The sequence below is a fragment of the Mobula hypostoma genome, chromosome 7, assembly GCF_963921235.1.
Source record: "Mobula hypostoma chromosome 7, sMobHyp1.1, whole genome shotgun sequence".
NCBI classification, from domain to species: domain Eukaryota; kingdom Metazoa; phylum Chordata; class Chondrichthyes; order Myliobatiformes; family Myliobatidae; genus Mobula; species Mobula hypostoma.
Window position 1 is genome coordinate 140,429,732 of NC_086103.1, and position 23,411 is coordinate 140,453,142.

Consider the following 23,411-nt stretch of genomic DNA (forward strand, 5'->3'; position numbering starts at 1 on the left):
ATGCCGGTTTCCCCGAGCTCTCGCTGTACAGAATCAAAAAACAAATAAAACAATAGCGCAAATAATCGTGAACTATATACAATGAGGTATACCTGTGTATGTACAGGTGGACTTGGTTTATAATAAACTAAAATTCAAGTGTTCATAAGACTGATGCCATACGGAAAAAACTGTTCTTGTACCTATTTGCCCTGATCGCGCATTGTATGTGAAGACAAAATTCATGCTAACGTTTGCCATGCAATCTTTGCACTGGAAACTCACTCTGCTTCACCCGCTGAGCATTTCCAGTATTCTCTTCTCATTACGGTTTGAACTCAACCGCAGGACTAAAGAAATATTCTGTTTACGGCTCGCGGCCGTTTCAGATTTTACACCAGTTCCAACACATGTAAACGAGGTGGTGATGAAAGGAACTGGGCTGAGCGGGCAGTCTGCACCGGCCCTGCTTTGGCTGCAGGTGGCACCAACCCCGGCCCGGGCCTCGGAACGTCGGCGCAGCCTGCTCGCGAGACCGCTTGAATTCGCGAACCGTTTGGGAGCCCGCTCCGGATCAGACCGGCTGTAGCCGGCGCCGGGTGGCGGCTCTACTGGCTGGTGGCAGGGAGAAGATGGACGAGGAGGAAGCAAGCCCTCGGGCCGTTCGCCGGAAAGCACATCCTCGGTTTCCATCTTCGGCCTTCAGCTCGAAGCCGGAGCCGTCGGCGTGAACCAGCGGGCGGCTGCTCCAATCGCCAGGCACGTTCGGCGCGGTGAGTGTGAGCGCTAGCTTGTACAGCCGTCTGGAGTTACTCTGGGTCGGGCGTTGCTATGGCAAATAAGAGGGGAATAGAAAGCTTTCACCACTTCTCCAGTACTTTAACAACAGGCCTTTCTCCAGGAAATGGCAGTGGACTTAACTAATTTGTGCGTGTCTTCACAGAAAAATAAAACAAACACAAATCCTGCCAGAAATAATAATGTATCAGTGACAAGGGGAAACTGAAGGAAATTAGTATTAGCCCAAAAATAGTCCTAAATGATGTTGAAAGCTAATCTACACCCGATCCTGATGAAATATCTTCGAGATGAAACGTCAACTGTTTCTCTTTCCGCGGACGCTGCCTGATCTCCAAGTTTGTCCGGTATTTTATGTTTTCATTTCAAATTTCCCATTATAAAGGTTTTATTTTATCTCAGAATCAGGTTTATTATCACTGGCATGTGACGTGAAATTTGTTAACTTGAAACAGACAAGAGACATAGTGGATACCCTGGTCATTTAAAAATGCTATAGACTCTGAAATTTGTTATTGCAATTTGTTACTTTAAGAAAGCAAAAAGAGACACAACAGAACCACTGTCCTAAACTCTAATGGTGAAACTCCTGAAATGTGAAGTGAAAGATGCAATAATAGAACATTTTCACAGTGTAACAATGTAAAGAATTGAGCAGGGTCAGTGTATATTTATGAAAGGAAACGATTTCTGACTAATCTGCTGGAGAACTCTGAGGACATAACCAGTAGAACCAGTGGATGTGGTGTGTTTGAAAGTTTAGAAGGCTGTTGATAAGGTTCTGCACAAAGACCCACATAGAATTGGGGCTAATTTGAATATTAGACAGAAAGCAAATAATATGAATAAGTGGATTATTCTCATGACAGGGATAGGTGCTTTGGTCACAATTTAGGAATTATTTGAAGAAAATAGTAAACTCACCAGTCACCTGCTTTTCTGCCAAATTTTTCTTAATTCAATAGCAAAGTTTCAATGCTTCTGTTTAGTTTTACAAGTAGAAGTTTTCATGTTTTGGCAAATGCTTTCTGTGGTAAATAATGCTGAGGTTGGGCCTATTCCTGCCTGTACTTTGATCTAAAAGAATGCTTAAAAATCTTAAGTGATGCACAATACCATTTTAAATTAAACTTGTGACAGGCATTTTGGCTTTTTTCTATGTTGATTATGTTGCCAAAATGCATAATATATCATCTGTATTACAATTAATAGTGAGTGGGATGATGCCGATATTTGGATCCCAACATCTACATCTCTCTCATATTGCCTCTATTCCTTATTGAGCCAGTGTTGCTTGTATGTTTACTCCAACCATCAATGTTATTGTTTCAGTTACAGCTTCGGAGCATAGAAAATGAAGGGGGAGGGGTTGAGTTACCAAAAAAAAATTGTGGGGGGTGGGGTGAGTTACCAAAAAATTAGGGGGATCAGAAAGAGGGAATAAAACATTGCATGATTAAGGAAATTCCCAATTCCTTTTAAGTATAAGGACAGGAGGGTTACCAACATAAAAAGTAGGATCCATTGACAATATGTGCACGAAATCAAAGGATGTAGGCGAGGTCTTAAAATTATTTATTCTCATCCATATTCACCAGGAAGAAGGAAACTATAATTAAGAATTTGGAAGTGGATCAATTGAGAAGATAGCATGGCAATGGCAGGTGAAATTTAATCTTGATAAATGTGAGATGTTGTACTTTGAGAAGACCAGTAAGGGTAGAAGTATTGAAGATGGAAAGGCTTTCATTTACAAGTCCAAGATCCTGAAGGTGGCAGCACAAGGAAATAAGATATTGAAGAAGGCTTGCAATATAATTGACCTTGTTGATTGAATCAAAGGCAGTGACGAATTGGCATATAGGAGAGAGATTGAAATTCTGGTTGAATGGTGCCACAACAGCACCCCCTCTCACTCAATGTCAATAAAACCAAAGAGGTTTTATTAAAGGAGGAAGAAACCAAAGGCCCATGAGCCAGTCCTCATTAGAGATGCAATTTAATGTGGATAAATCTGAAGTTATCCACTTTGGTGGCAAAAACAAGAAAACAGATTATTATCTGAATGGTGGCCAATTAGGAAAAGGGGAGGTGCAACAAGACATGGTGTCATTATACACCAGTCATTGAAAGTGGGCATGCAGGTACAGCAGGTGGTGAAAAAGGCAAATGGTATGCTGGCATTCATAGCAAGAGGATTCAAGTACAGGAGCAGGAAGGTACTACTGCAGTTGTACAAGGCCTTGGTGAGACCACACCTGGAGTATTGTGTGCAGTTTTGGTCCCCTAATCTGAGGAAAGACATCCTTGCCATAGAGGGAGTACAAAGAAGGTTCACCAGATTGATTCCTGGGATGGCAGGACTTTCATATGATGAAAGACTGGATCGACTGGGCTTGTACTCATTGGAATTTAGAAGATTGAGGGGGGATCTTATTGAAACATATAAAATCCTAAAGGGATTGGACAGGCTAGATGCAGGAAGATTGTTCACGATGTTGGGGAAGTCCAGAACGGGGGGTCACAGTTTGAGGATACAGGGGAAGCCTTCTAGGACCGAGATTAGGAAAAACTTCTTCACACAGAGAGTGGTGAATCTGTGGAATTCTCTGCCACAGGAAACAGTTGAGGCCAGTTCATTGGCTATATTTAAGAGGGAGTTAGATATGGCCCTTGTTGCTAAAGGGATCAGGGGGTATGGAGGGAAGGCTGGTACAGGGTTCTGAGTTGGATGATCAGCCATGATCATACTGAATGGTGGTGCAGGCTCGAAGGGCCAAATGGCCTACTCCTGCACCTATTTTCTATGTTTCTGGAGGATTGGAGGTGGAGAGGGTCAGTAACTTTAAATTTCTTGGCCTTATCGGAGGATCTAACCTGGGACTATTGCAAAGAAGGCACAACAGTGCCTCAACTTTCTTAGAAGGTTGAGCAGATTCAACATGTCATCTAAAAACTTTAACAAACTTCTATAGATGCACAGTGGAGAGTATCCTGACTGGTTGCATAATGGCCTGATATGGAAACACCAATGCCCAAGAAAGGTAAAACCTACAAAAATGTGGTGGATACAGTCCAGTACATCATAGGATAAGCACATTTACATTCAGCACTGCCACAAGTAAGCAGCATCCATCATCAATGACCCCCACCATCCAGGCCATGCTCTCTTCTCACTGCTGCCAAAGCAAAGGAGATTGAGGAGCCTTGGGTCCAGTCCTACACTACCAGTTGAGGAACACTTATTACCATCCAACCATCATGCTCCTGAAACAATCTGTATAACTTCACTCACCTCAACTCTGAACTAATGCCACAACCTGTTGACTCACTTTCAAGGTGATGTCATTGTGTGAGTTGGCCAGTGTTAGAGTGGGGAGTTCAGGCTTTGGCTCATAAAGGCATCAGTGAGGAGAGGCAAAGGCTCTCTGTAGGAGATTTTTTTTTGTCATAGCAGAGCAGTGGGGATGCCAGGTAGGATATTGGAATGCTTCTTGTAGGATGTGGGAAGGCAGGGAGCTGCAACAAATGGAGCTGAAGTTGGATGAACTCCGGATCATTCAGAAAGCTGAGGGGTTGATTGACAGGACATACAGGAAGGTAGTTATGTCCAAGGTGCAGGGCACCAGTAATTGGTGACCATCAGGAGGGTGGAAGGGAATAGTTAGCGCTTGTGGCTATTCCTCTCAGTAACGGGTATTCCACTTTGGATACTGTTGGGGAGAATGATCCAGCAGAGGAAAGCCACAGCAGTCAGGTCTCTGGTACCAAGTCAGTCTCTGTGGCTTAGAAGGGAAAGTGGGAGAAGAGGCGAGCTTTGGTGATAGGGGATTCATGGACTAGGGGAACAGAAAGGAGGTTTTGTGGGTGAGAATGAGATTTCTGCATGGTAGATTTCTCCTGGTGCCACAGTTAGGACATCTCGGATCGAGTTCATATCATTCTTAAGTGGGAGGGTGAGCAGTGAGAGGTCAAGGTCCACATCAGAACCGATAACATGGGTAGGAAGGGTAATGATCCTGCAATGTGAGCTCATGGAGTTAGGTGCTAAGTTAAAAGACAGGACCTCCAGTATTGTGATCTCAGGGTTGCTACCCATGCCACATGCTAGTGAGGCCAGAAATAGGAAGATCATACAGTTTAACACATGGCTAAGGAGATGGTGCTGGAGGGAGGGCTTCAGATTTTTGGATGATTGGGTTCTCTTCCAGGGAAGGTGGGACCTGTACAGGTGGAAGAGTTAGCACCTGAAGGGGATTAATATCCTTGCAGGAAGGTTTGCTAGTGCTACCTGGTGGGGGGGGGGGGTGGAATGTATAAACTAGAGTTCAAAGGAATAGGAACCAGAGCAGTTAGTGGAGTAGTTATGGGAAAGATGTTGTTAAACCTTCATACAAAGTCAGAGGAATCTAAAGATTCAGCATAGTGGGAGTGACTTTCTGAGTTCTGTACATTTCAATGCAGGGATTTTTGTAGGAAAGGTGGATGAGCTTAGGGCATGGATCAGCACAAGGTCTTATGACATTGTAGCCATTAGTGAGACTTTGTTGCAGGAGGGTCAGAACTGGCAAATCAATGTTCTATGTGATAGAATGGGAGAGATTAAAGGGTGAGGGGTAGCATTACTAGTCAGGGGAAATGTCATGGCAGTGCTCAGACAGGACAGACTGGAGAACTCATCTACTAAGGCAATGTGGGTGGAGCTGGAGTATAAGAAAGGGATGACTGCCAAACAGTCCATGGGATTCAGAGGAATAAATCTGTTGAGAGATTGCAGACTGTTGCAAGAAACATAAAGCTGTGTTAATAGGTGAATTTAACTTTCCACACTGACAAATGTGGACTGACTGGGATTCCTATACTATAAATGGGCTGGATGGGATAGACTTTGTCAATGTATTCAGGAAAATTTCCTTAATCAATATGTAGAGGTACCAACCAGAGAGAGAGTGTGATACTAGATTTCCTATTAGGAAATGAAACAGAAGTTTGTGTAGGGGGACACTTTGCATTTAGTGATTGTAATTATCAAGATAATTACAGAGGATAGGTCTGATCCTCGGGTTGAGATTTAAATTAGATGGCCAGTTTTGATGGTATCAGAAAGGATCTGGCAAGTGTGAATTGGAACAGATTGTTTTCTGAAAAAAGTGTGGATGGTAAGTGGGAGGCCTTCAGAAGTATGAATTTGAGAGTACATAATTTGCGTGTTCTTGTGAGAACAAAAGGCAAGGATAACAGATTTAGGGAACCTTGGTTTTTGAGAAATATTGAGGCCCTGCTTAAGGAAAAGAGGCGCAAGGAAGTATAGGCAGGAAGGAGCAAATAAGGCACTTGAGTGAAAGAAATGCGCGAGAATACTTAAGGAAATCGGGAGGGCTAAAAGAAGGCATGAGTTTGTTCTAGCAGACAAGGTGAAGGAGAATCTCAAGGGTTTCTACAGATATATTAAGAGCAAAAGGATAGCAAAGGACAAAATTGGTCCTCTGGAAGATCAGAGTGGTCATCTATGCATGGAGCTGAAAGAGACTGGGGAGATCTTAAATGGATTTTTTTGCATCTGTATTTACTCGGGAGATGGACACAGAATCTATTGATGTGAGGCAAAGCAGCAGTGAGATCATAGACCATATACAGTTTACAGAGGAGGAGGTGTTTGCTTGCTTGAGGAAAATTAGGGTGGATAAATCCTCAGGGCCTGACAAGGTGTTCCCTCAGACCCTGTGGGAAGCTAGTGCAGAAATTGCAGGGGGCTAGCAGAGATATTTAAAACATCCTTAGCCACGAATGAGATGCCAGGGGATTGGAGGATATCTAATGTTCTGTTATTTAAGAAAGGGTCTAAGAATAATCTAGGAAATTATAGGCCAGTGAGCCTGATGTCAGAAGGGGGTAAGGTATGGTAAGGGACTGGATATATAAGTATTTGGTTAGACAGGGACTGATTAGGGATAGTCAACATGGCTTTGTGCCTGTTGGGTCATATCTAACCAATCTTATAGAGTTTTTAAAGGAAGTTAGCAGGAAAGCTGATGAAGGCAAGGCAGAGGATGCTGTCTAGATGGACTTTAGCAAGGCCTTTGACAAGGTCCCTTATGGGAGATTGGTCACGAGGGTTCAGTCACTTGGCATTCAAAGTAATGTTGTAAATTGGATTAGGCTTTGGCTTTGTGGGAGAAGTCAGAGAGTAGTGGTAGATGGTTGCTTCTCTGACTGGAGGCCTGTGACTAGTGGTGTGCCGCATCCGTTGTTATTTTTCACTATTTCAGTGGTCTAGATAGTAATGAAATAAACTGGATCAGAAAATTTGCAAATGCAACTAAGATTGGGGATGTAGTGGATGGCGAAGAAGGCTATCAAAGCTTGCAGCAGAATCCGGACCAGCAAGATGAGTGGGCTGAAAAATGGCAAATGCAATTTAATGCAGATCAGTGTGAGATGTTGCACTTTGGGAGGATAAACCAGGATTTGCTCGGTGAGCAGTATGGCAAGGAGAGGAGAGTGCCAGAATAGAAGGATCTGGACATGCAGATCCATAATTCTTTGAAAATGTCAACACAGGTAGATAGGGATGTAAAGAGAGCTTTTGGAACATTGGCCTTCATAAATTAAAGTATTAAGTATAGGTGTTGGGATGTTATGTTGAAGTTGTGTTAGAAATTGGGGAGGCCTAATTTGGAGTATTGTGTGCAATTTTGGTCACCTACCTACAGGAAAAATGTTAATACAATTGAAAGAGTGCAAAGAAAATTCAAAGGGTGTTGCCAGGATTTGAGGACCTGAGTTATAGGGAAAGGTTCAATAGGCTTTTTCCTCTGATGTTGGGTGACACTAGAACTAGAGGTTATGGGTGAGAGGTGAAATATTTAAAGGGAACATGAGGGGGAACTTTTTCACTAATAGGGTAGTGAAAGTGTGAAATGAGCTGCCAGAGGAAGTAGTGAATGTGGGTTTGATTTCAACATTTAAGAGAAATTTGGATAGGTACATGGATGGGAGGGATATGGTCCAGGTGCAGATTAATTAATAGTTTGGCATGGACTAGATGGCCTGAAGGGCCTGCTTCTGTACTATAGTGTCTGATAGGATCTATGACTCTGATTCTACAACTCATTCTGTTTGTTTGCTTATCTCTTTACTTAATATTTTTTGTATTTGCACAGATTGTGTTGTTTTGTACATTGGTTGTGTAACACTCAGGTCTAGCAACCCACGTTCATCTAGGGGAAACCGCCAAACCCTGTCTCACGTTTGCGTAGATACTGTGTAATGTATCCCGGTACAACCCACAACGTAAAATATCAGGCAGTACACAATGTACGTTAAACGATTACATTTTATAAATTTTACCGTGGCTATGGGGTTAGTAGAGCAACAAAACTATAAAGTAAAAAGGTGCCAAGAATAGGGATTATACTGTTCATGCACAATGTTGGAGCTCACGCAATATCCTCGATCCACGAGTCAATTTCCTCCAAACTCCACGACCCTCGGACTGGGACCAACCATGGTGGTCTACCAGAGTGCTCCCCGCACGTCCTTCCTCTTCGCCTCTCCTCACCGATCTCCCGCGCACTTCCCAGGTTCCCACATGTACAGATAGAATAACATGACTTCCATTGGTTAGTTCCCCATTATCTATAATTATAACCCAAACATTTCAGCTACAAAGAACATTACCTCATCAGTTAATATTACAGAGAGGCCATTTCATTATAACACTACAGAGAAGCCATTTTATTCTTAGCAATTAACAGTTAACATTACAGTTATATTACTGAGAACCCTACATTCTCCCCCCACCGAATTTAGTCATGCGCTCATGACGTTCAGATAATTCGCCAGCCCTTCCTGCAAAACACAGAGCCCAATCCAAGTGCAGAAAGCAGTGACATAGCTCCCCAAAACAGTAGAGATCACACCCTGTTCCCCAGGCGCTACATAGGCCAACCTTTCCGGGGGGGGGGGTTCCTAATTCTCTGAGACCTCCATACCCCCTCTTCTAACTGTTCCGCCTCAGACACTATGGGGAACTCCTTGGGGCTACGTGGCAAACACTCCTGCGAGCGGTCACTCAAGCCCCTCTGCACCTTGGAGCCCCTTGTCTTGGGTTCAGATCCCACTACCTCTCCTCCCAAGTCCGGCTGTACTCTCAGCTGCCCAGCAATAGCCCCCCCCCTCCCCCCCCGCTCACCTGACACAGTGGGAGAAGGGCCTGGAGTTTCTTCCTCCGTCACAGGTAAGTTAGCGAATGGCAGCGTGTACCACTCATCCGAATCAGCATCTTCCAAATCATTGTCCTTTTCCGGGCCAGTCTCTTTCGCAGTGGGCTCTTCCATCGCCCCGTGCTTCTGCAGAGTCCTCGTACTAGGTGTAGACTCCAAGTTGGGCTCTAGGTCTACCTGCACTTCTTGTCCCTGGGAAACAGGTGGTTCCGATGAAGAATCTTGACAGGCCCCTTCCCTTCCTCGGGCCTCACCCGGAATACGGGTAGGTTTGGCATCTGACTCTCCACCACATAGGGTGTGGCTGCCCAGCGGTCAGCCAACTTTTGCTTTCCAGGTAATCCCAAATTCCTTATGAGGACTCGATCTACCGGCAGGAGTTGGGAGACCAACACTTTCAGGTCATAACTCCTCTTATTTCCCCAATTCTGCTTGGCAGCCGCCACCCCAACCAATTCATAAGTCCTTTTCAGCTCTCTCCTTATATCAGACACGTATTTCAGATAAGGCTTTGGTTGTATGTCACCCACGTCAGTCCCGAAACAGAGGTCAATGGGCAACCTTGCCTCGCACCCAAATGTCAGATAATAGAGTGAGTACCCCGTAGATTCAATGCGTGTACAGTTGTAACAGTGACCCAGATGCCCAATATGTTGACTCCATCTGCTCTTTTTGCTGATGTCCAGAGTCCCGAGCATGTCTAGCAAGGTCCGATTAAACCTCTCGGGCTGGGGATCGCCCTGCAGATGAAAAGGCGTGCTCCTCAATTTCTCAACTCCCAGTATGCCCAGTAACTCATAGATGAGCTTACTCTCAAAGTCCTGTTCCAGGTCACTATGTATCCACCAGGGAAGGCCATAATGCACAAAATACTTCCCCCATAACACTTTTACCACCGTAGTTGCCCTCTGGTCCTTGGTAGGAAAAGCCTGAGCATATCTAGTGTAGTGGTCCGTGATGGCTAAAACATTCGCCGCGTTGCTGGCATCGGGTTCTATGGACAGAAAATCCATACACACCAGGTCCAGAGGCCCTGTACTCTGCAAGTGGGACAGAGGAACGGCCTGCACAGGCAGTGTCTTCGGCGTATGCAGCGAATGCACAACTTGCAGTACTCCTCAACCTCCAATTTCATTCTGGGCCAGTAAAAGCTGTCTTTGAGCAATCCATAGGTCTTTTCTACCCCCAAAGGTCCAGAATCATCGTGCAGTGACTTCAACGCAATCTTCCGATACTTCTCAGACAGGACCAACTGCCAGCACAGAGGTTGGTCTTGGGGTGACGTTACCCAATATCGAATTTGGTTCCTCAACTTCAACCGAGGCCATTCCCTGAGTAATGGAGGCACCAAAGCGTGTTTCGTCTTCTCCGCCCGTGCCATATCCTCCTTCTCCACCGTGTACCAGACAGTACCAATGCCCGGGTCATCTTGCTGAGCAGCTGCCACTTCTCCAGGGCTTAATTTCGGCAGCTGCTTGGTCTTCAGAGCAGTCAGGTCACAGTAAACTGGGGGCAGGGCATCATCAGAAGCCTCCAATGGGTCCACTGCGCAATCCAGCCTCCCCTTTTCCTCAGCCTTCACGGCGGTAGCAAACTGACACATGGCCTTCACCCCAGGGGCTGGAACGCTCTCCCAGTCCTCGACCCCCTCCAGTTCCTCATGCATCCGTCGGGACGAAGCATCTGCATCGACATTCTGGCTCCCCGGCCGGTAATTCAGGCTGAAATCATATACCGACAATGCCACCAACCACCGATGACTGGTAGCATCCAGTTTCGCCGAGGTCAGTATGTAAGTGAGCAGGTTGTTGTCCGTCCTCACCTCAAACTTGACCCCATAGAGATAATCACTCAGCTTATCCACCACCGCCCATTTCAACACCAGGAACTCCAACTTGTGGGTGGGATAGTTTCTCTCGGAGGGCGACAAACTCCGGCTGACAAACGCTCCCGGCCTCAACCCGGTGCCCTGATCCTGATACAGGATGGCCCCTAATCCCTCTCAGCTGGCATTGGTGTGTAGTACATAGGGCAATCGTGGGTCCGCAAAAGCCAGCACCGCTGCCTGGGTCAGCAACTCTTTCTGCGATTTAAAAGCCTCCTCACATTTTGCATCCCACCTCTGTCTGAAGGGCTCTGATGGGTTGAGATATTCTCCAACCTCCTGTCCCCCTTTCCCTTTCTTCCCCAAGGGAGGGTAACCACGCAGAAGCTGGTGCAAGGGTGACTCACTTTGGCGTAGCCCTTCATGAATCTCCAATAATAACCACAGAACCCCAAGAATGAGTGCAGAGCGCTCACAGTCTGGGGCCTTGGCCACATGGTCACTGCTTCTATCTTAGCCGGGTCTGGAGCTACTCCATTCTGCAAGATTATGTGCCTAACATAACTAACAGATGTCTTTCAGAACTGGCATTTGTCCAGGGAAAGATTTAACCCTTCCTCCTTCAGTCAGTTTTGCACCTTCAGTTGCCTCGCTTCATGTTCTTCCAAGGTAGATCCAAATACTATCAAGTCACCTAAACACACCAATACCTGAGCAAATTCATATCCCCCACTGTCTTCTCCATGACCCTCTGGAAGGTGGCAGGGGCTCCTGATATGTCCTGGGGCATCGTTTCGAACTGGAAAAATCCCAGAGGGCGTATAAATGCCGTCTTCTCTTTGTCGGCCTCACTCATCGGGATTTGGTAATATCCACTCCTCAAGTCCAGCACACTAAACCATTTCATACCACTCAGACAGGCCAGTGCGTCTTCGCCCCTTGGGACAGTATACTGATCAGGGACAGTGCACCTGTTCGGGGTCCCATAGTCCACACACATGCGTAACTTTCCGTTCTTCTGGGCCACTATTATTGGGGATGCATAAGGGCTTCGGGATTCAGTGATGATCCCAGCTCGTTCAACTTACGCAAGTGCTGCCGCACATCTTCCACATCTGCAGGGGCCAGTCGCCGTGACCTAAGACCATAAGATAAAGGAGCAGAAGTAGGCCATTCGGCCCATCGAGTCTGCTCCGCCATTTTATCGTGAGCTGATCCATTTTATCCTATTTAGTCCCACTGCCCCGCCTTCTCACCATAACCTTTGATGCCCTGGCTACTCAGATACCTATCAATCTCTGCCTTAAATACACCCAATGACTTGACCTCCACTGCTGCCCGTGGCAACAAATTCCATAGATTCACCACCCTCTGACTAAAAAAATTTTTTCGCATTTCTGTTCTGAAAGGGCGCCCTGCAATCCTGAAGTCATGCCCTCTCGTAATAGACTCCCCCATCATGGGAAACAACTTTGCCACATCCATTCTGTCCATGCCTTTTAACATTCGAAATGTTTCTATGAGGTCCCCCCTCATTCTTCTAAACTCCAAGGAATACAGTCCAAGAGCGGACAAACGTTCCTCATATGTTAACCCTCTCATTCCCGGAATCATTCTAGTGAATCTTCTCTGTACCCTCTCCAACGTCAGCACATCCTTTCTTAAATAAGGAGACCAAAACTGCCCACAGTACTCCAAGTGAGGTCTCACCAGCACCTTATAGAGCCTCAACATCACATCCCTGCTCCTATACTCTATTCCTCTAGAAATGAATGCCAACATTGCATTCGCCTTCTTCACTACCGATTCAACCTGGAGGTTAACTTTAAGGGAATCCTGTACGAGGACTCCCAAGTCCTGTTGCATCTCAGAACTTTGGATTCTTTCCCCATTTAAATAATAGTCTGCCCGTTTATTTTTTCTGCCGAAGTGCATAACCATACACTTTCCAACATTGTACTTCATTTGCCACTTCTCTGCCCATTCTTCCAATCTATCCAAGTCTCTCTGCAGACTCTCTGTTTCCTCAGCACTACCGACCCCTCCACCTATCTTTGTATCATCAGCAAACTTAGCCACAAAGCCATCTATTCCATAATCCAAATCGTTGATGTACAATGTAAAAAGAAGCGGCCCCAACACTGATCCCTGTGGAACACCACTGGTAACCGGCAGCCAACCAGAATAGGATCCCTTTATTCCCACTCTCTGTTTCCTGCCAATCAGCCAACGCTCTATCCACGTATGTAACTTTCCTGTAATTCCATGGGCTCTTATCTTGTTAAGCAGCTTCATGTGTGGCACCTTGTCAGAGGCCTTCTGAAAATCCAAATATACAACATCCACTGCATCTCCCTTGTCTAGCCTACTGGTAATTTCCACAAAAAATTGTAATAGGTTTGTCAGGCAGGATTTTCCTTTAAGGAAACCATGCTGAGTTCTGCCTATCTTGTCATATGCCTCCAGGTACTCTGTAACCTCATCCTTGACAATCGACTCCAACAACTTCCCAACCACCGACGTCAAGCTAACAGGTCTATAATTTCCTTTTTGCCTCCTTGCACCCTTCTTAAATAGCGGAGTGACATTTGCCATCTTACAGTCTTCCGGAACCATGCCAGAATCTATCGACTTTTGAAAGATCATCGCTAATGCCTTCGCAATCTCCACAGCTACTTCCTTCAGAACACGAGGGTGCATTCCATCTGGTCCAGGAGATTTATCGACCTTTAGCCTATTCAGCTTCCTGAGTACTTTCTCTGTCGTAATTGTGACTGCGCACCCTTCTCTTCCCTGCCACCCTGGAGTGTCCGGTATCCTGCTGTCTTCCTCAGTGAAGACTGATGCAAAATACTTGTTCAGTTCCTCTGCCATCTTTCCTCATCTCCCATTACAATTTCTCCAGTATCATTTTCTATCAGTCCTATATCTACTCTCACCTGTCTTTTACACTTTATATACTTGAAAAAGCTTTTAGTATCCTCTTTGATATTATTTGCTAGTTTCCTTTCATAGTTAATCTTTTCTCTCTTAATGACCTTCTTGGGTTCCTTTTGTAAGGTTTTAAAGACTTCCCAATCCTCTGTCTTCCCACTAATTTTTGCTTCCTTGTATGCCCTCTCCTTAGCTTTAACTTTGGCTTTGACTTCTCTTGTCAACCACGGTTGCATCCTTTTTCCACTCGAAAATTTCTTCTTTTTTGGAATATACCTGTCTTGCACATTCCTCATTTCTCGCATAAACTCTAGCCACTGCTGCTCTGCCGTCTTTCCCGCCAGTGTCTCTTTCCAGTCAACTTTGGCCAGTTCCTCTCACATGCCACTGTAGTTTCCTTTACTCCACTGAAACACCGACACATCAAATTTCGGCTTCTCTTTTTCTAATTTCACAGTGAACTCAATCATGTTATGATCACTGCCTCCTAAGGTTTCCTTCACCTCAATCTCTCCAATCACCTCCGGTTCATTACACAATACCCAATCCAGTACAGCCGCTCCCCTAGTGGGCTCAACAACAAGCTGTTCTAAAAAGCCATCTCGCAGACATTCTACAAATTCTCTCTCTTGAGATCCAGTGCCGACCTGATTTTTCCAATCTACTCGCATGTTAAAATCCCCCACAATTATCATAACACTGCCCTTCTGACAAGCCTTTTCTATTTCCAGTTGTAATTTGTAGTCCACATCCCTGCAGCTGTTTGGAGGCCTATAAATAACTGCCATCAGGGTCCTTTTACCTCTCTCTAAATAGGGTGTCCTCAGTCACCCGGATGGTGTGGCGAGTGCTCTTGGAACAACCCACATCAAACTCGCCAAGGGAAAAAACATCTTCGGGCTTCAACATCTTCTCCACCAACCTTTGCTTCCAACCCGGCGGCACAGGAGAGTCCCCAAAGTTAAAGGCCTCAGCAGTCAACTTGCCTCTGTTGTCCAATAGTTCCCCCCCCCCCAGCGGGCCTCACGGGGGCGCTAGACATTACCATCATCAGGAACAAATGCGCCAGCGGCATCCCTCTCTTAAAGGTGATTCCTCTCTTTGTAGTGTTCTGGACAACCACTGCCATCCTGCTTGCCTGTACAACCGGGGGCCTCTGCACTTCGGGCCTCACCAGCACCCCAGCTGGAAATTGTGACTCCCCTTCGAGGTCTTCCAGGACGTCCACTAAAAGGGCCCCTCCATCAGGCACTCTGGGGAAATCTAGGGGTTCCCATCACTCTTGCTACTTCCCTGGGCCTTATTACCTTAGGTGTTGACTGGGTGCACCACACAGTCCCTCATTTAAATTCAGCATCCAGCACTGGGCAGCTCCGCACTTCCTCAAAAGCAGCTCGAAGCACTGGGTGCACAGACAGGGTCCCCAAAAAGTTCTCACTCGCCCTCTCCTTACAGGCTCCCATGAGCCTCCGCACCACAGGGGTGTTGGTTCCCACCAGAATTGAAGTGCCACCCGTCTCAACTGAGTCCGGACAAACCAGCACTAACGTCTCCAGAACTTCAGACACTCCCATCTCGGCTTCTGAAAACTCCAGTCTCACTGACAAATACCCGTCATACGGCTAATCACCCGCACTGACGCCCCAAATCTCCAGCGCACTGAATGGGGACAAGGGCAAATGCTTTAAATACTGGTTGTAAAACGAACGGTATAGTAACGTGACCTGCGACCGGGTGTCAGGTATGGCTTTAGCATAGATCCCTCCTATCCGTAGCAACACACTGGAGCAGGGTCCCACTAATCCTTCTGGAATCGATCTTTTGCTTTCAGAGGTTCCTTGGTACATTGCTGGGAACGTGTTCCCCCAGAGACACCAGGCTGTTCCCTCACTGGCTCTCCTCTATGTCTCCCTACACCTCTCCCTGCTTGGATGTCCGGGGACTCGCTCTCCAAGGGGCTCCTTGCTGCTCACATTCCCGCTGGAAGTGGCCCTCTTCCCCACAGTTATAGCACACTCCCTGCCGCTCACATTCTCTCTGGAAATGCCCCTCTTTCCCACAGTTATAGCACACGCTATCGGCCACTGCTCTTCCCACAAACCCCCCACCCCACTTACAGCCCTCTGCACGGTCTGTCCCAGGGGGGTGGGGGGGGGGAGCCCTCCTGACCCCTCAGTTCTCAGCTTGGCCACCACCTCCTTTATCAATTTCCGGATGGAGCCAGCTCTGATCACTTCCCCACCAGGGGCTGCAACTGAGGATTTCACCCTACTGACAGAGTTGTCCCGTGGCCTCAATGCGTTCTCAGCCCCCCTCACGTCTCTGACCAACTGAACGAACGTCGGAGGAGGGCGCATTTTATAGGACTGCCAGAGACTCCAAGCAATCTTGTCCTCAGCCTGGGCACCTCCAATTACCTGATCCATCCTTAACTGATCTACCCCCTCAGCCTGAATGACCCCCCCCCCCACCACGCCGCAGCCCATTAAGCCGTCTCTCTAGGTATGTGGAGAGCTTCTCACCCTTCTCCTGATGCATGTTTTGAAACTCCCCGAGGAGCTCCTGGTCAACCCAAAAGCACTTTCCAAGGCCTCCAGATAGTCATCCAGAGTGGCCGAAGGCTGGTTAACCTTCACTCCCGGCAAACTTTCAATCAATCTCTGTCGCCTTTCCTCATCTGAGCACTGCCACTCACTTAACAACTGTGACGTTTGCTCTACCCACGTCTCATAATCCTTTTCACCGTCGGGGGTGGGTGTTATCCCTGAGAAAATTCTTATCTTTTGACGGGGCCCCTCTGCCTTTCTTGCCAGGGAGGTAATTGCAAATGCCAACTCAGAACTCTCGCCTTTCGCTGGGGGACAGGAACTAACCAAATCTTCCAAATCTAACCACTCCTTCCCTTCATCCCTCAGTACCGAGAGAATTTGTTCCCTAAGATCCCCTCCCTCATCCGCTGATGACTCAGCTTGCTGAGCTCCAGCCCCTCCCTCCCTGACAACTTGCAGGTGCCATGGTCCCGCCTCCCGGGGATGCCAGTCTCCTGTGGCAACTTCGCCCCTCTTATGTCCTCACTTGTCTGCACTAACACTATGTCTGTACCTGTCTCAAAATCAAAATTGCGTGATACAATCTCCATTTTGCCAACAACTTTAACCCCACTCAAACCTGGAAGTAACACTTCATCCGATGCACTAGACTCCACCCCCTCAACACGCACGCATTGCTCTCTGCCAGCCTCATAGCCGCACACCATCACCAAAATGCTGCTGTCACCATCACAACTTTAAGCTGAGTGGCCACACAGCATCCATAGAATTCAATCCTGGACGAGCCCCTACCTATGTAACACTCAGCTCTATCAACCCACGTTCAGCTAGGGGAAACAGCCGTCTGCCCGCCAAACTGTGTCTCACGTTTGCGTAGATGCTGTGTAATGCACCCGGGTACAACCCACAATGTAAAAATATCAGGCAGTACAAAATGTACGTTAAACGATTACACTTTATAAATTTTACTGTGGCTATGGGGTTAGTAGAGAAACAAAAATATAAAATAAAAAGGCACCAAGAATAAGGATTATACAGTTTGTGCACAACATTGGAACTCATACACGATCCCTGATCCACCATTTGATTTCCTCCGACTCCACGACCCTCGTCCTGGGACCGACCACGGTGGTCTACCAGAGTGCTTCCCGTACATCCTTCTTCTTCGCCTCTCCTCGCCGATCTCCCGCGCACTCCCCAGGTTCCCACACATACAGATAGAATAACATGACTTCCATTGGTTAGTTCCCCATTATCTATAATTATAACCCAAATATTTCAGCTACAAAGAACATTACCTCATTAGTTAACATTACAGAGAAGCCTTTTCATTATAACACCACAGAGAAGCCATTTTATTCTTAGCAGTTAACAGTTAACATTACAGTTAATATTACTGAGAACCCTACAGTTATTTATCATTCTTTGTGTGTAGTTTTTCATTAATCCTTTTTCTTTGTTCTACTGTGAATGTCTGCAAGAAAATGAATCTCAGAATAGTATATGGGGACATTTCCATACTTCGATAATAAATTTACTTCTGAACTTTTAACTTGAGACATCATTTGCCAGTGCATAGAATGTAAGAACAGGGAGGTTATTTATAACCTTAAACTAAACATAGCTAGAGTACTGGTTATAGCACTTTGCAGAATGCCACTGCTTTGGATAGGTTGTAGAAAAAATTCAGGAGGATTTTGCTTGGGATAGAGCATTTCAGTTATGAAGAGACAGTATATAGGCAAGGCTTGTTTACCTAAGAACAGAAGTCACTGAGGGGGATTCCTGATTATGTACAGGCAGGCCTGAGGAGTGTCCATAAGACATTTTTTATCCTGTAAGTTGGAAGCAAGTTATTTCAATAAAGGTTGATTAACAGGGGCATTTGTTTATTGTCTTCCCCTGTGAAGGTAAATGGTACAGAATGAAAATGACCTACATCAAGTGGTCATTAGATGATTGGTAGGGTTCTTGTAACAGGAGGAGGTATTTTAAATATTCGTTAATTGGGTTGGGCATAAGGAGCCCAATAGAGAACAATAAAATAAATAAAGAGGATCTCCTTATGTAAGTTGCTATTCAGTGCTAATATCCCAACTTGAGGACCCTATAAGTTGCACAGAAACCAGGTCCCCGAGTGCTATAAATAGCTGCTTTTATAAATTGAATTGAAGGTGAACGAGCAATTCAAGTGCAGAGGTAGTGTGCTGCCTGCCACTAGACGTTGAATATAACTGCATTTTAACCTGTATTACATGACAGATAAATAGTAAAACAGAACAAATCTGAGCTATGCCAGTTTTTTATTTACTTTTAACTTTGTATAAAAATTGGATTACACTGCACTAAAAATTAGGGTGGTCTGCAGTGTATCTTCTTGGTACTGCTTTTAGATATCTTCTCATCTTTCACAATATGTCTGGGGAAAGAGGGCTTTTGTCATGCACATAGGACTGTGGATGTAAAACTTGCTGTAATGTGGTTGATTTAGATTGCATTTAAAGGAGAAGATAATTTCATATATGGAGGCAGAAAGAGAAGTAATTTATACATTAAGTGGTTAATCCATAGCTTTATTTGCTTAAGTTTCTATGACTAATGTATTTCATGAGTAGTGTTATTGTTACATTATTACAAGCAATTTTGTCTTTAAAGAATTGCCACTGAGCATTGTCAGGTGATCCGAAGTGATTTGATAATGGTGCTGCAATTTGTAAGCATATCACAAAAATATGAGTCAATATAAGTCACATTGACCCTGGTAAAAATTTGGTCAGAGGTAGATTTTGAGGATGTCTTAAAGGGAGTGGTAAAATTAGAAAAGCTTAGGTAAGAAATTCTAAAGCTCTGGGTTTTAGCAGCTGAAAGAATGGCAGTTCATGGTATGTGTGTGTGTGAATATTAGTACTTGCTGCTCATTACGCCACTGGCGTTTAGGGCAGCAATGAAGATCCCTATTTCTGGGGGTGTTCAGGGCTTCCTTCATCATTTCAGTAGCTTCCTCTCAAATTTTCACTACTGTCATTTATGCAAGTCTCAGGTGAAGATTCAGGAATATTGTCACACTCAGATGTAGAGGATTCTTCATTGCTGTTTCCATAACAATTTTTTTACCAGTCAGGGTTGTTACCCCTGAAGCTGAACCCCTGAACCTGGAGGACCAGTGGACCACTTTTAGTCTGGCCTCTACCCTTTGAACTGTTTGGCATGGGTGACCCTACCAAGGGCCAAAGCATAAAGCCCTGATTCCAACCAGCATAACTCATTGAGGTATGCAAGATTCCAAACCCAACAACAAGGTTGTGGTCCTCTTGGAGCTATAGATGGGTAAGGATGTCATAAAGCAAAATTTTGAAAAATGATGTTATAAATTTTAAAATTGTACTGTTGCTTAATTATGGAAAATTAAAGGATCAGACTGAGATTTGGTTGCTGGTGATCAACGGTCAAAGTTGGCAGTCAGCCTGCAGTCAAGTAGAGGATGTTTAATTGGTAGGTGCCAATTGATTTTGTTGGAGGTGAGGAGGTCATAGGATTAGTAGGTGATCCTATGGGAAGGACTGGTTGGTTAGGTCATTGGAAGATTGTGGGGTTTTCAGCTTGACTGGTGAGTGTAGAAAGTTCTTCAGTTAGATAATTGGATTTGCAGCTTGAGACTGCAGGTGCAACATCTGCTGGAAAAACTCAAAGTAAGGCAGCATCTGTATGGGTAAGAAATTGCTGATATTTTAATGGCTACAAGATCTATTTTGCTGAATTGGAAAGAGATTAACCCTCCTACCGCATCTCATTGGTTTTCTCAAATTATGCTGTGTTTAAATTTGGAAAAAGTTAGAAGTGTTGTTTATGAGCCCTCTATTAAATTGGAAAAGACTTGGAGGCCGTTTATACAACATTTTCATATGATGTAATTTGACTTTTTCCAAACTTATTTATCTCTCTGTAATGTTGGTTGAGAGGAACCGAGTCGTCGACACTAAGGTTTTCTCCTTTCTCTTTTTTTTTACGATGTTACAAAACAGCCCATGTCTTTTTTTTAGTTCAGTTGATTAATTCTGTTTAGATTAGTTTTTTTTGGGGGGGGGTTATTTTTTTTTTCTTTCTCATATTTTTTAGATATTTTTCTTTGTTATATATTGTTCATTTGTATCCTATATGATCGGGAGTTTTATCATTTAAGTGTCAACTGGCTTTATAATCACTTATGCTAATTATAACAATGTATTCCCAATAACTCTGTACCATTATCATGTTTTGTTTATTTTTATGAAATTGTTTTGTTTATTTTTATGAAATTAATAAAAAGATGAAAAAGAAAAAAAACAAAATTGCTGATGTTTTGAATTGAAATCCTATATCAGGACTGCGATGGGAGATGGGGGAGTAGCGAAAAAAGAGCCCAAGGTATTGATGGAATAAGAAGGGGTGAAAGATGATAGACTGCATAAGATAAGGGAGGGTTTGAAAGACGATAGCAGGTGAATGATGGCCGGAGGCAGACAAAGAAAAGTGAGACACAGGTGGAGTAAGACATGTGGGGGAGGTTGGAAGTTGAAGAGACTGCAGGAGGATGATAAGCAGAAATACAAAGTGCTACATGGCTGGAATGTGATGCACAGGAGCCTGTGGGTGAACTACAGTGGTGCTAGAACATTTGTGAACCCTGCAGAATTTTCTCAATTTCTGCATAAATACGACCAAAAATGTGATCAAATCTTCATGCAAGTCCTAAAACTAGATAAAGAGAATCCAATCAAATAAATAACACAAAAACATTATACGTGTTCATTTATTTATTGAGGAAAGATGATCCAATATTACATGTATTGGAAAAAGTATGTGAACCTCTGGGGTAATGCCATCTACAAAAGCTACTTGGAATCAGGTGTTCCAATCAAAGAGACGAGATTGGAAATGTGGGTTGTCGAGGTGCCCTGCCCTGTGGAAGAAAGAGAAACACAAAGTCAGGTTACTGACAGAGCCTGCTCTTCTCAAGAAAGATCTGTTTATGTGCAGCATGCCTCTATCAAAACAGCTTCCGGAGGACCTTAGGAGGAGAATTGTAGAGATGCATAAAGCTGGAAAAGGCTACAAAATTATTTCTAAAGACCTGAGTGTTCATCAGTCCACAGTAAGAGAAATTGTCTACAAATGGAGGAAACACAGTAATCTTGCTACTTTCCCTAGGAGTGGGCATTCTGCAAAGATCACACCAAGAGCACAACGTGCAATGCTGAAGGAGGTGAAAAAGAACCCAAGGGTAATGGCAAAAGTCCTGAAGAAATCTCTAGAACTTGCTAAAGTCTCTGTTCGTATGTCCTCTATAAGAAAAACACTGAACAAGAATGGTGTTTGTGGAAAGACACCATGGAGGAAACCACTGCTCTCCGAAAAAAAAACATTGCTGTACGTCTCAATGAAATGCAGATTGCTATGTTTGAAGTAAAAAGGGCGCTGCACACCAACTCCAAAACCTCATTCTAACAGTGAAGCATAGTGGAAGTAGAATCATGGTCTGGGGCTGCTTTGCTGCCTCACAGCCTGGACAGCTTGAAATCGTTGAGCAAGCAATGAATTCAAAAGGGTAGCAGTCCGACACCTGAAACTTAATACAAGTTTGATAATGCAAGAAGACAATAATAAGAACATAAGAAATAGGAGCAGGAGTAGGTCATCTGAGCTGTTGAGCCTGCTCTGCCATTCAATAAGATCATGGCTAATGTGGCCATAGTCTGACAATGATCTGAAAGACAAGACAACAGCAGAAAGGTTTAAAAAGAAGAAAATTCATGTTTTGGCCTTAGTCCTTTAGAAACGTTGTGGAAGGACCTGAAGCAAGCAGTTCATGCAAGGAAGCCTACCAACATCCCAGAGTAAAAACAGTTTTGTAAAGAGGAATGGCCTAAAATTCCTCTAAGTCGATGTGTAGGACTGATCAACAGATACCAGAAACATTTGGTTAAAGTTATTGCTGTACAAGGGTGTCACACTAGTTCCCAAAAGCAAAGATTTACATGCTTTTTCCTTCAAATACACGTAATATTGGACCATTTTTCCTCAATAAATCAACAAGTATAATGTTTTTTGTGTTATTTATTTATTTAATTGGATTCTCTTTAAGCAACACACACAAAAAAATGCTGGTGAATGCAGCAGGCCAGGCAGCATCTGTAAGAAGAGGTACAGTCGACGTTTCGGGCTGAGACCCTTTGTCAGGACTAACTGAAAGAAGAGATTGTAAGAGATTTGAAAGTGGGAGGGGGAAGGGAGATCTGAAATGATAGGAGAAGGCAGGAGGGGGAGGGATGGAGCTAAGAGCTGGAACGTTGATTGGCAAAAGGGATATGAGGCTGGAGAAGGGAGAGGATCATGGGACGGGAGACCGGGGGGGGGGGGCGGGGGAACCCAGAGGATGGGCAAGAAGTTATAGTGAGAGGGACAGAGGGAGAAAAAAGAGAGTAAAAAAAGGGGAAAGAAAAAAATAATAATAAACAAATAAGGGATGGGGTACGAAGGGGAGGTGGGGCATTAATGGAAGTTAGAGAAGTCAATGTTCATGCCATCAGTTTGGAGGCTACCCAGACGGAATATAGGGTATTGTTCCTCCAACCTGAGTGTGGCTTCGTCTTGACAGTAGAAGAGGCCGTGGATAGACATGTCAGAATGCGAATGGGACGTGGAACTAAAATGTGTGGCCACTGGGAGATCTTGCTTTCTCTGGTGGACAGAGCGTAGGTGTTTTCTCTGGTGGACAGAGCGTAGGTGTTTTCTCTGGTGGACAGAGCATAGGTGTTCAGCGAAACAGTCTCTCAGCCTGCGTCAGGTTTCGCCAATATATAGAAGGCTGCATCGGGAGCACCGGACACAGTATATCAGCCCCAGACAGTCCTTCCAGGTGAGGCGACACTTCACCTGTGGGTCGGCTGGGGTGATGTACTGCGTCTGGTGCTCCCGATGCGGCCTTCTATATATTGGCGAGACCCGACGCAGGCTGGGAAACCGTTTCGCTGAACACCTGCGCTCTGTCTGCCAGAGAAAGCAGGATCTTCCAGTGGCCACACATTTTAATTCCATGTCCCATTCCCATTTTGATATGTCTAT

The 23,411-nt window shown here is 44.9% G+C and overlaps 1 protein-coding gene across 1 annotated transcript in view; it reads left to right on the top strand.

Moving 5' to 3' along the window:
- The first annotated feature begins 472 nt into the window (after positions 1-472).
- The window catches only part of LOC134349590 (probable ribonuclease ZC3H12C), a 105,615-nt gene continuing 82,676 nt past the window's right edge, over positions 473-23,411 (top strand). The window contains exon 1 of the mRNA XM_063054142.1: positions 473-752. The gene's annotated coding sequence lies outside the window, so the exon portion shown is untranslated. The remainder of the gene's footprint in view (positions 753-23,411) is intronic.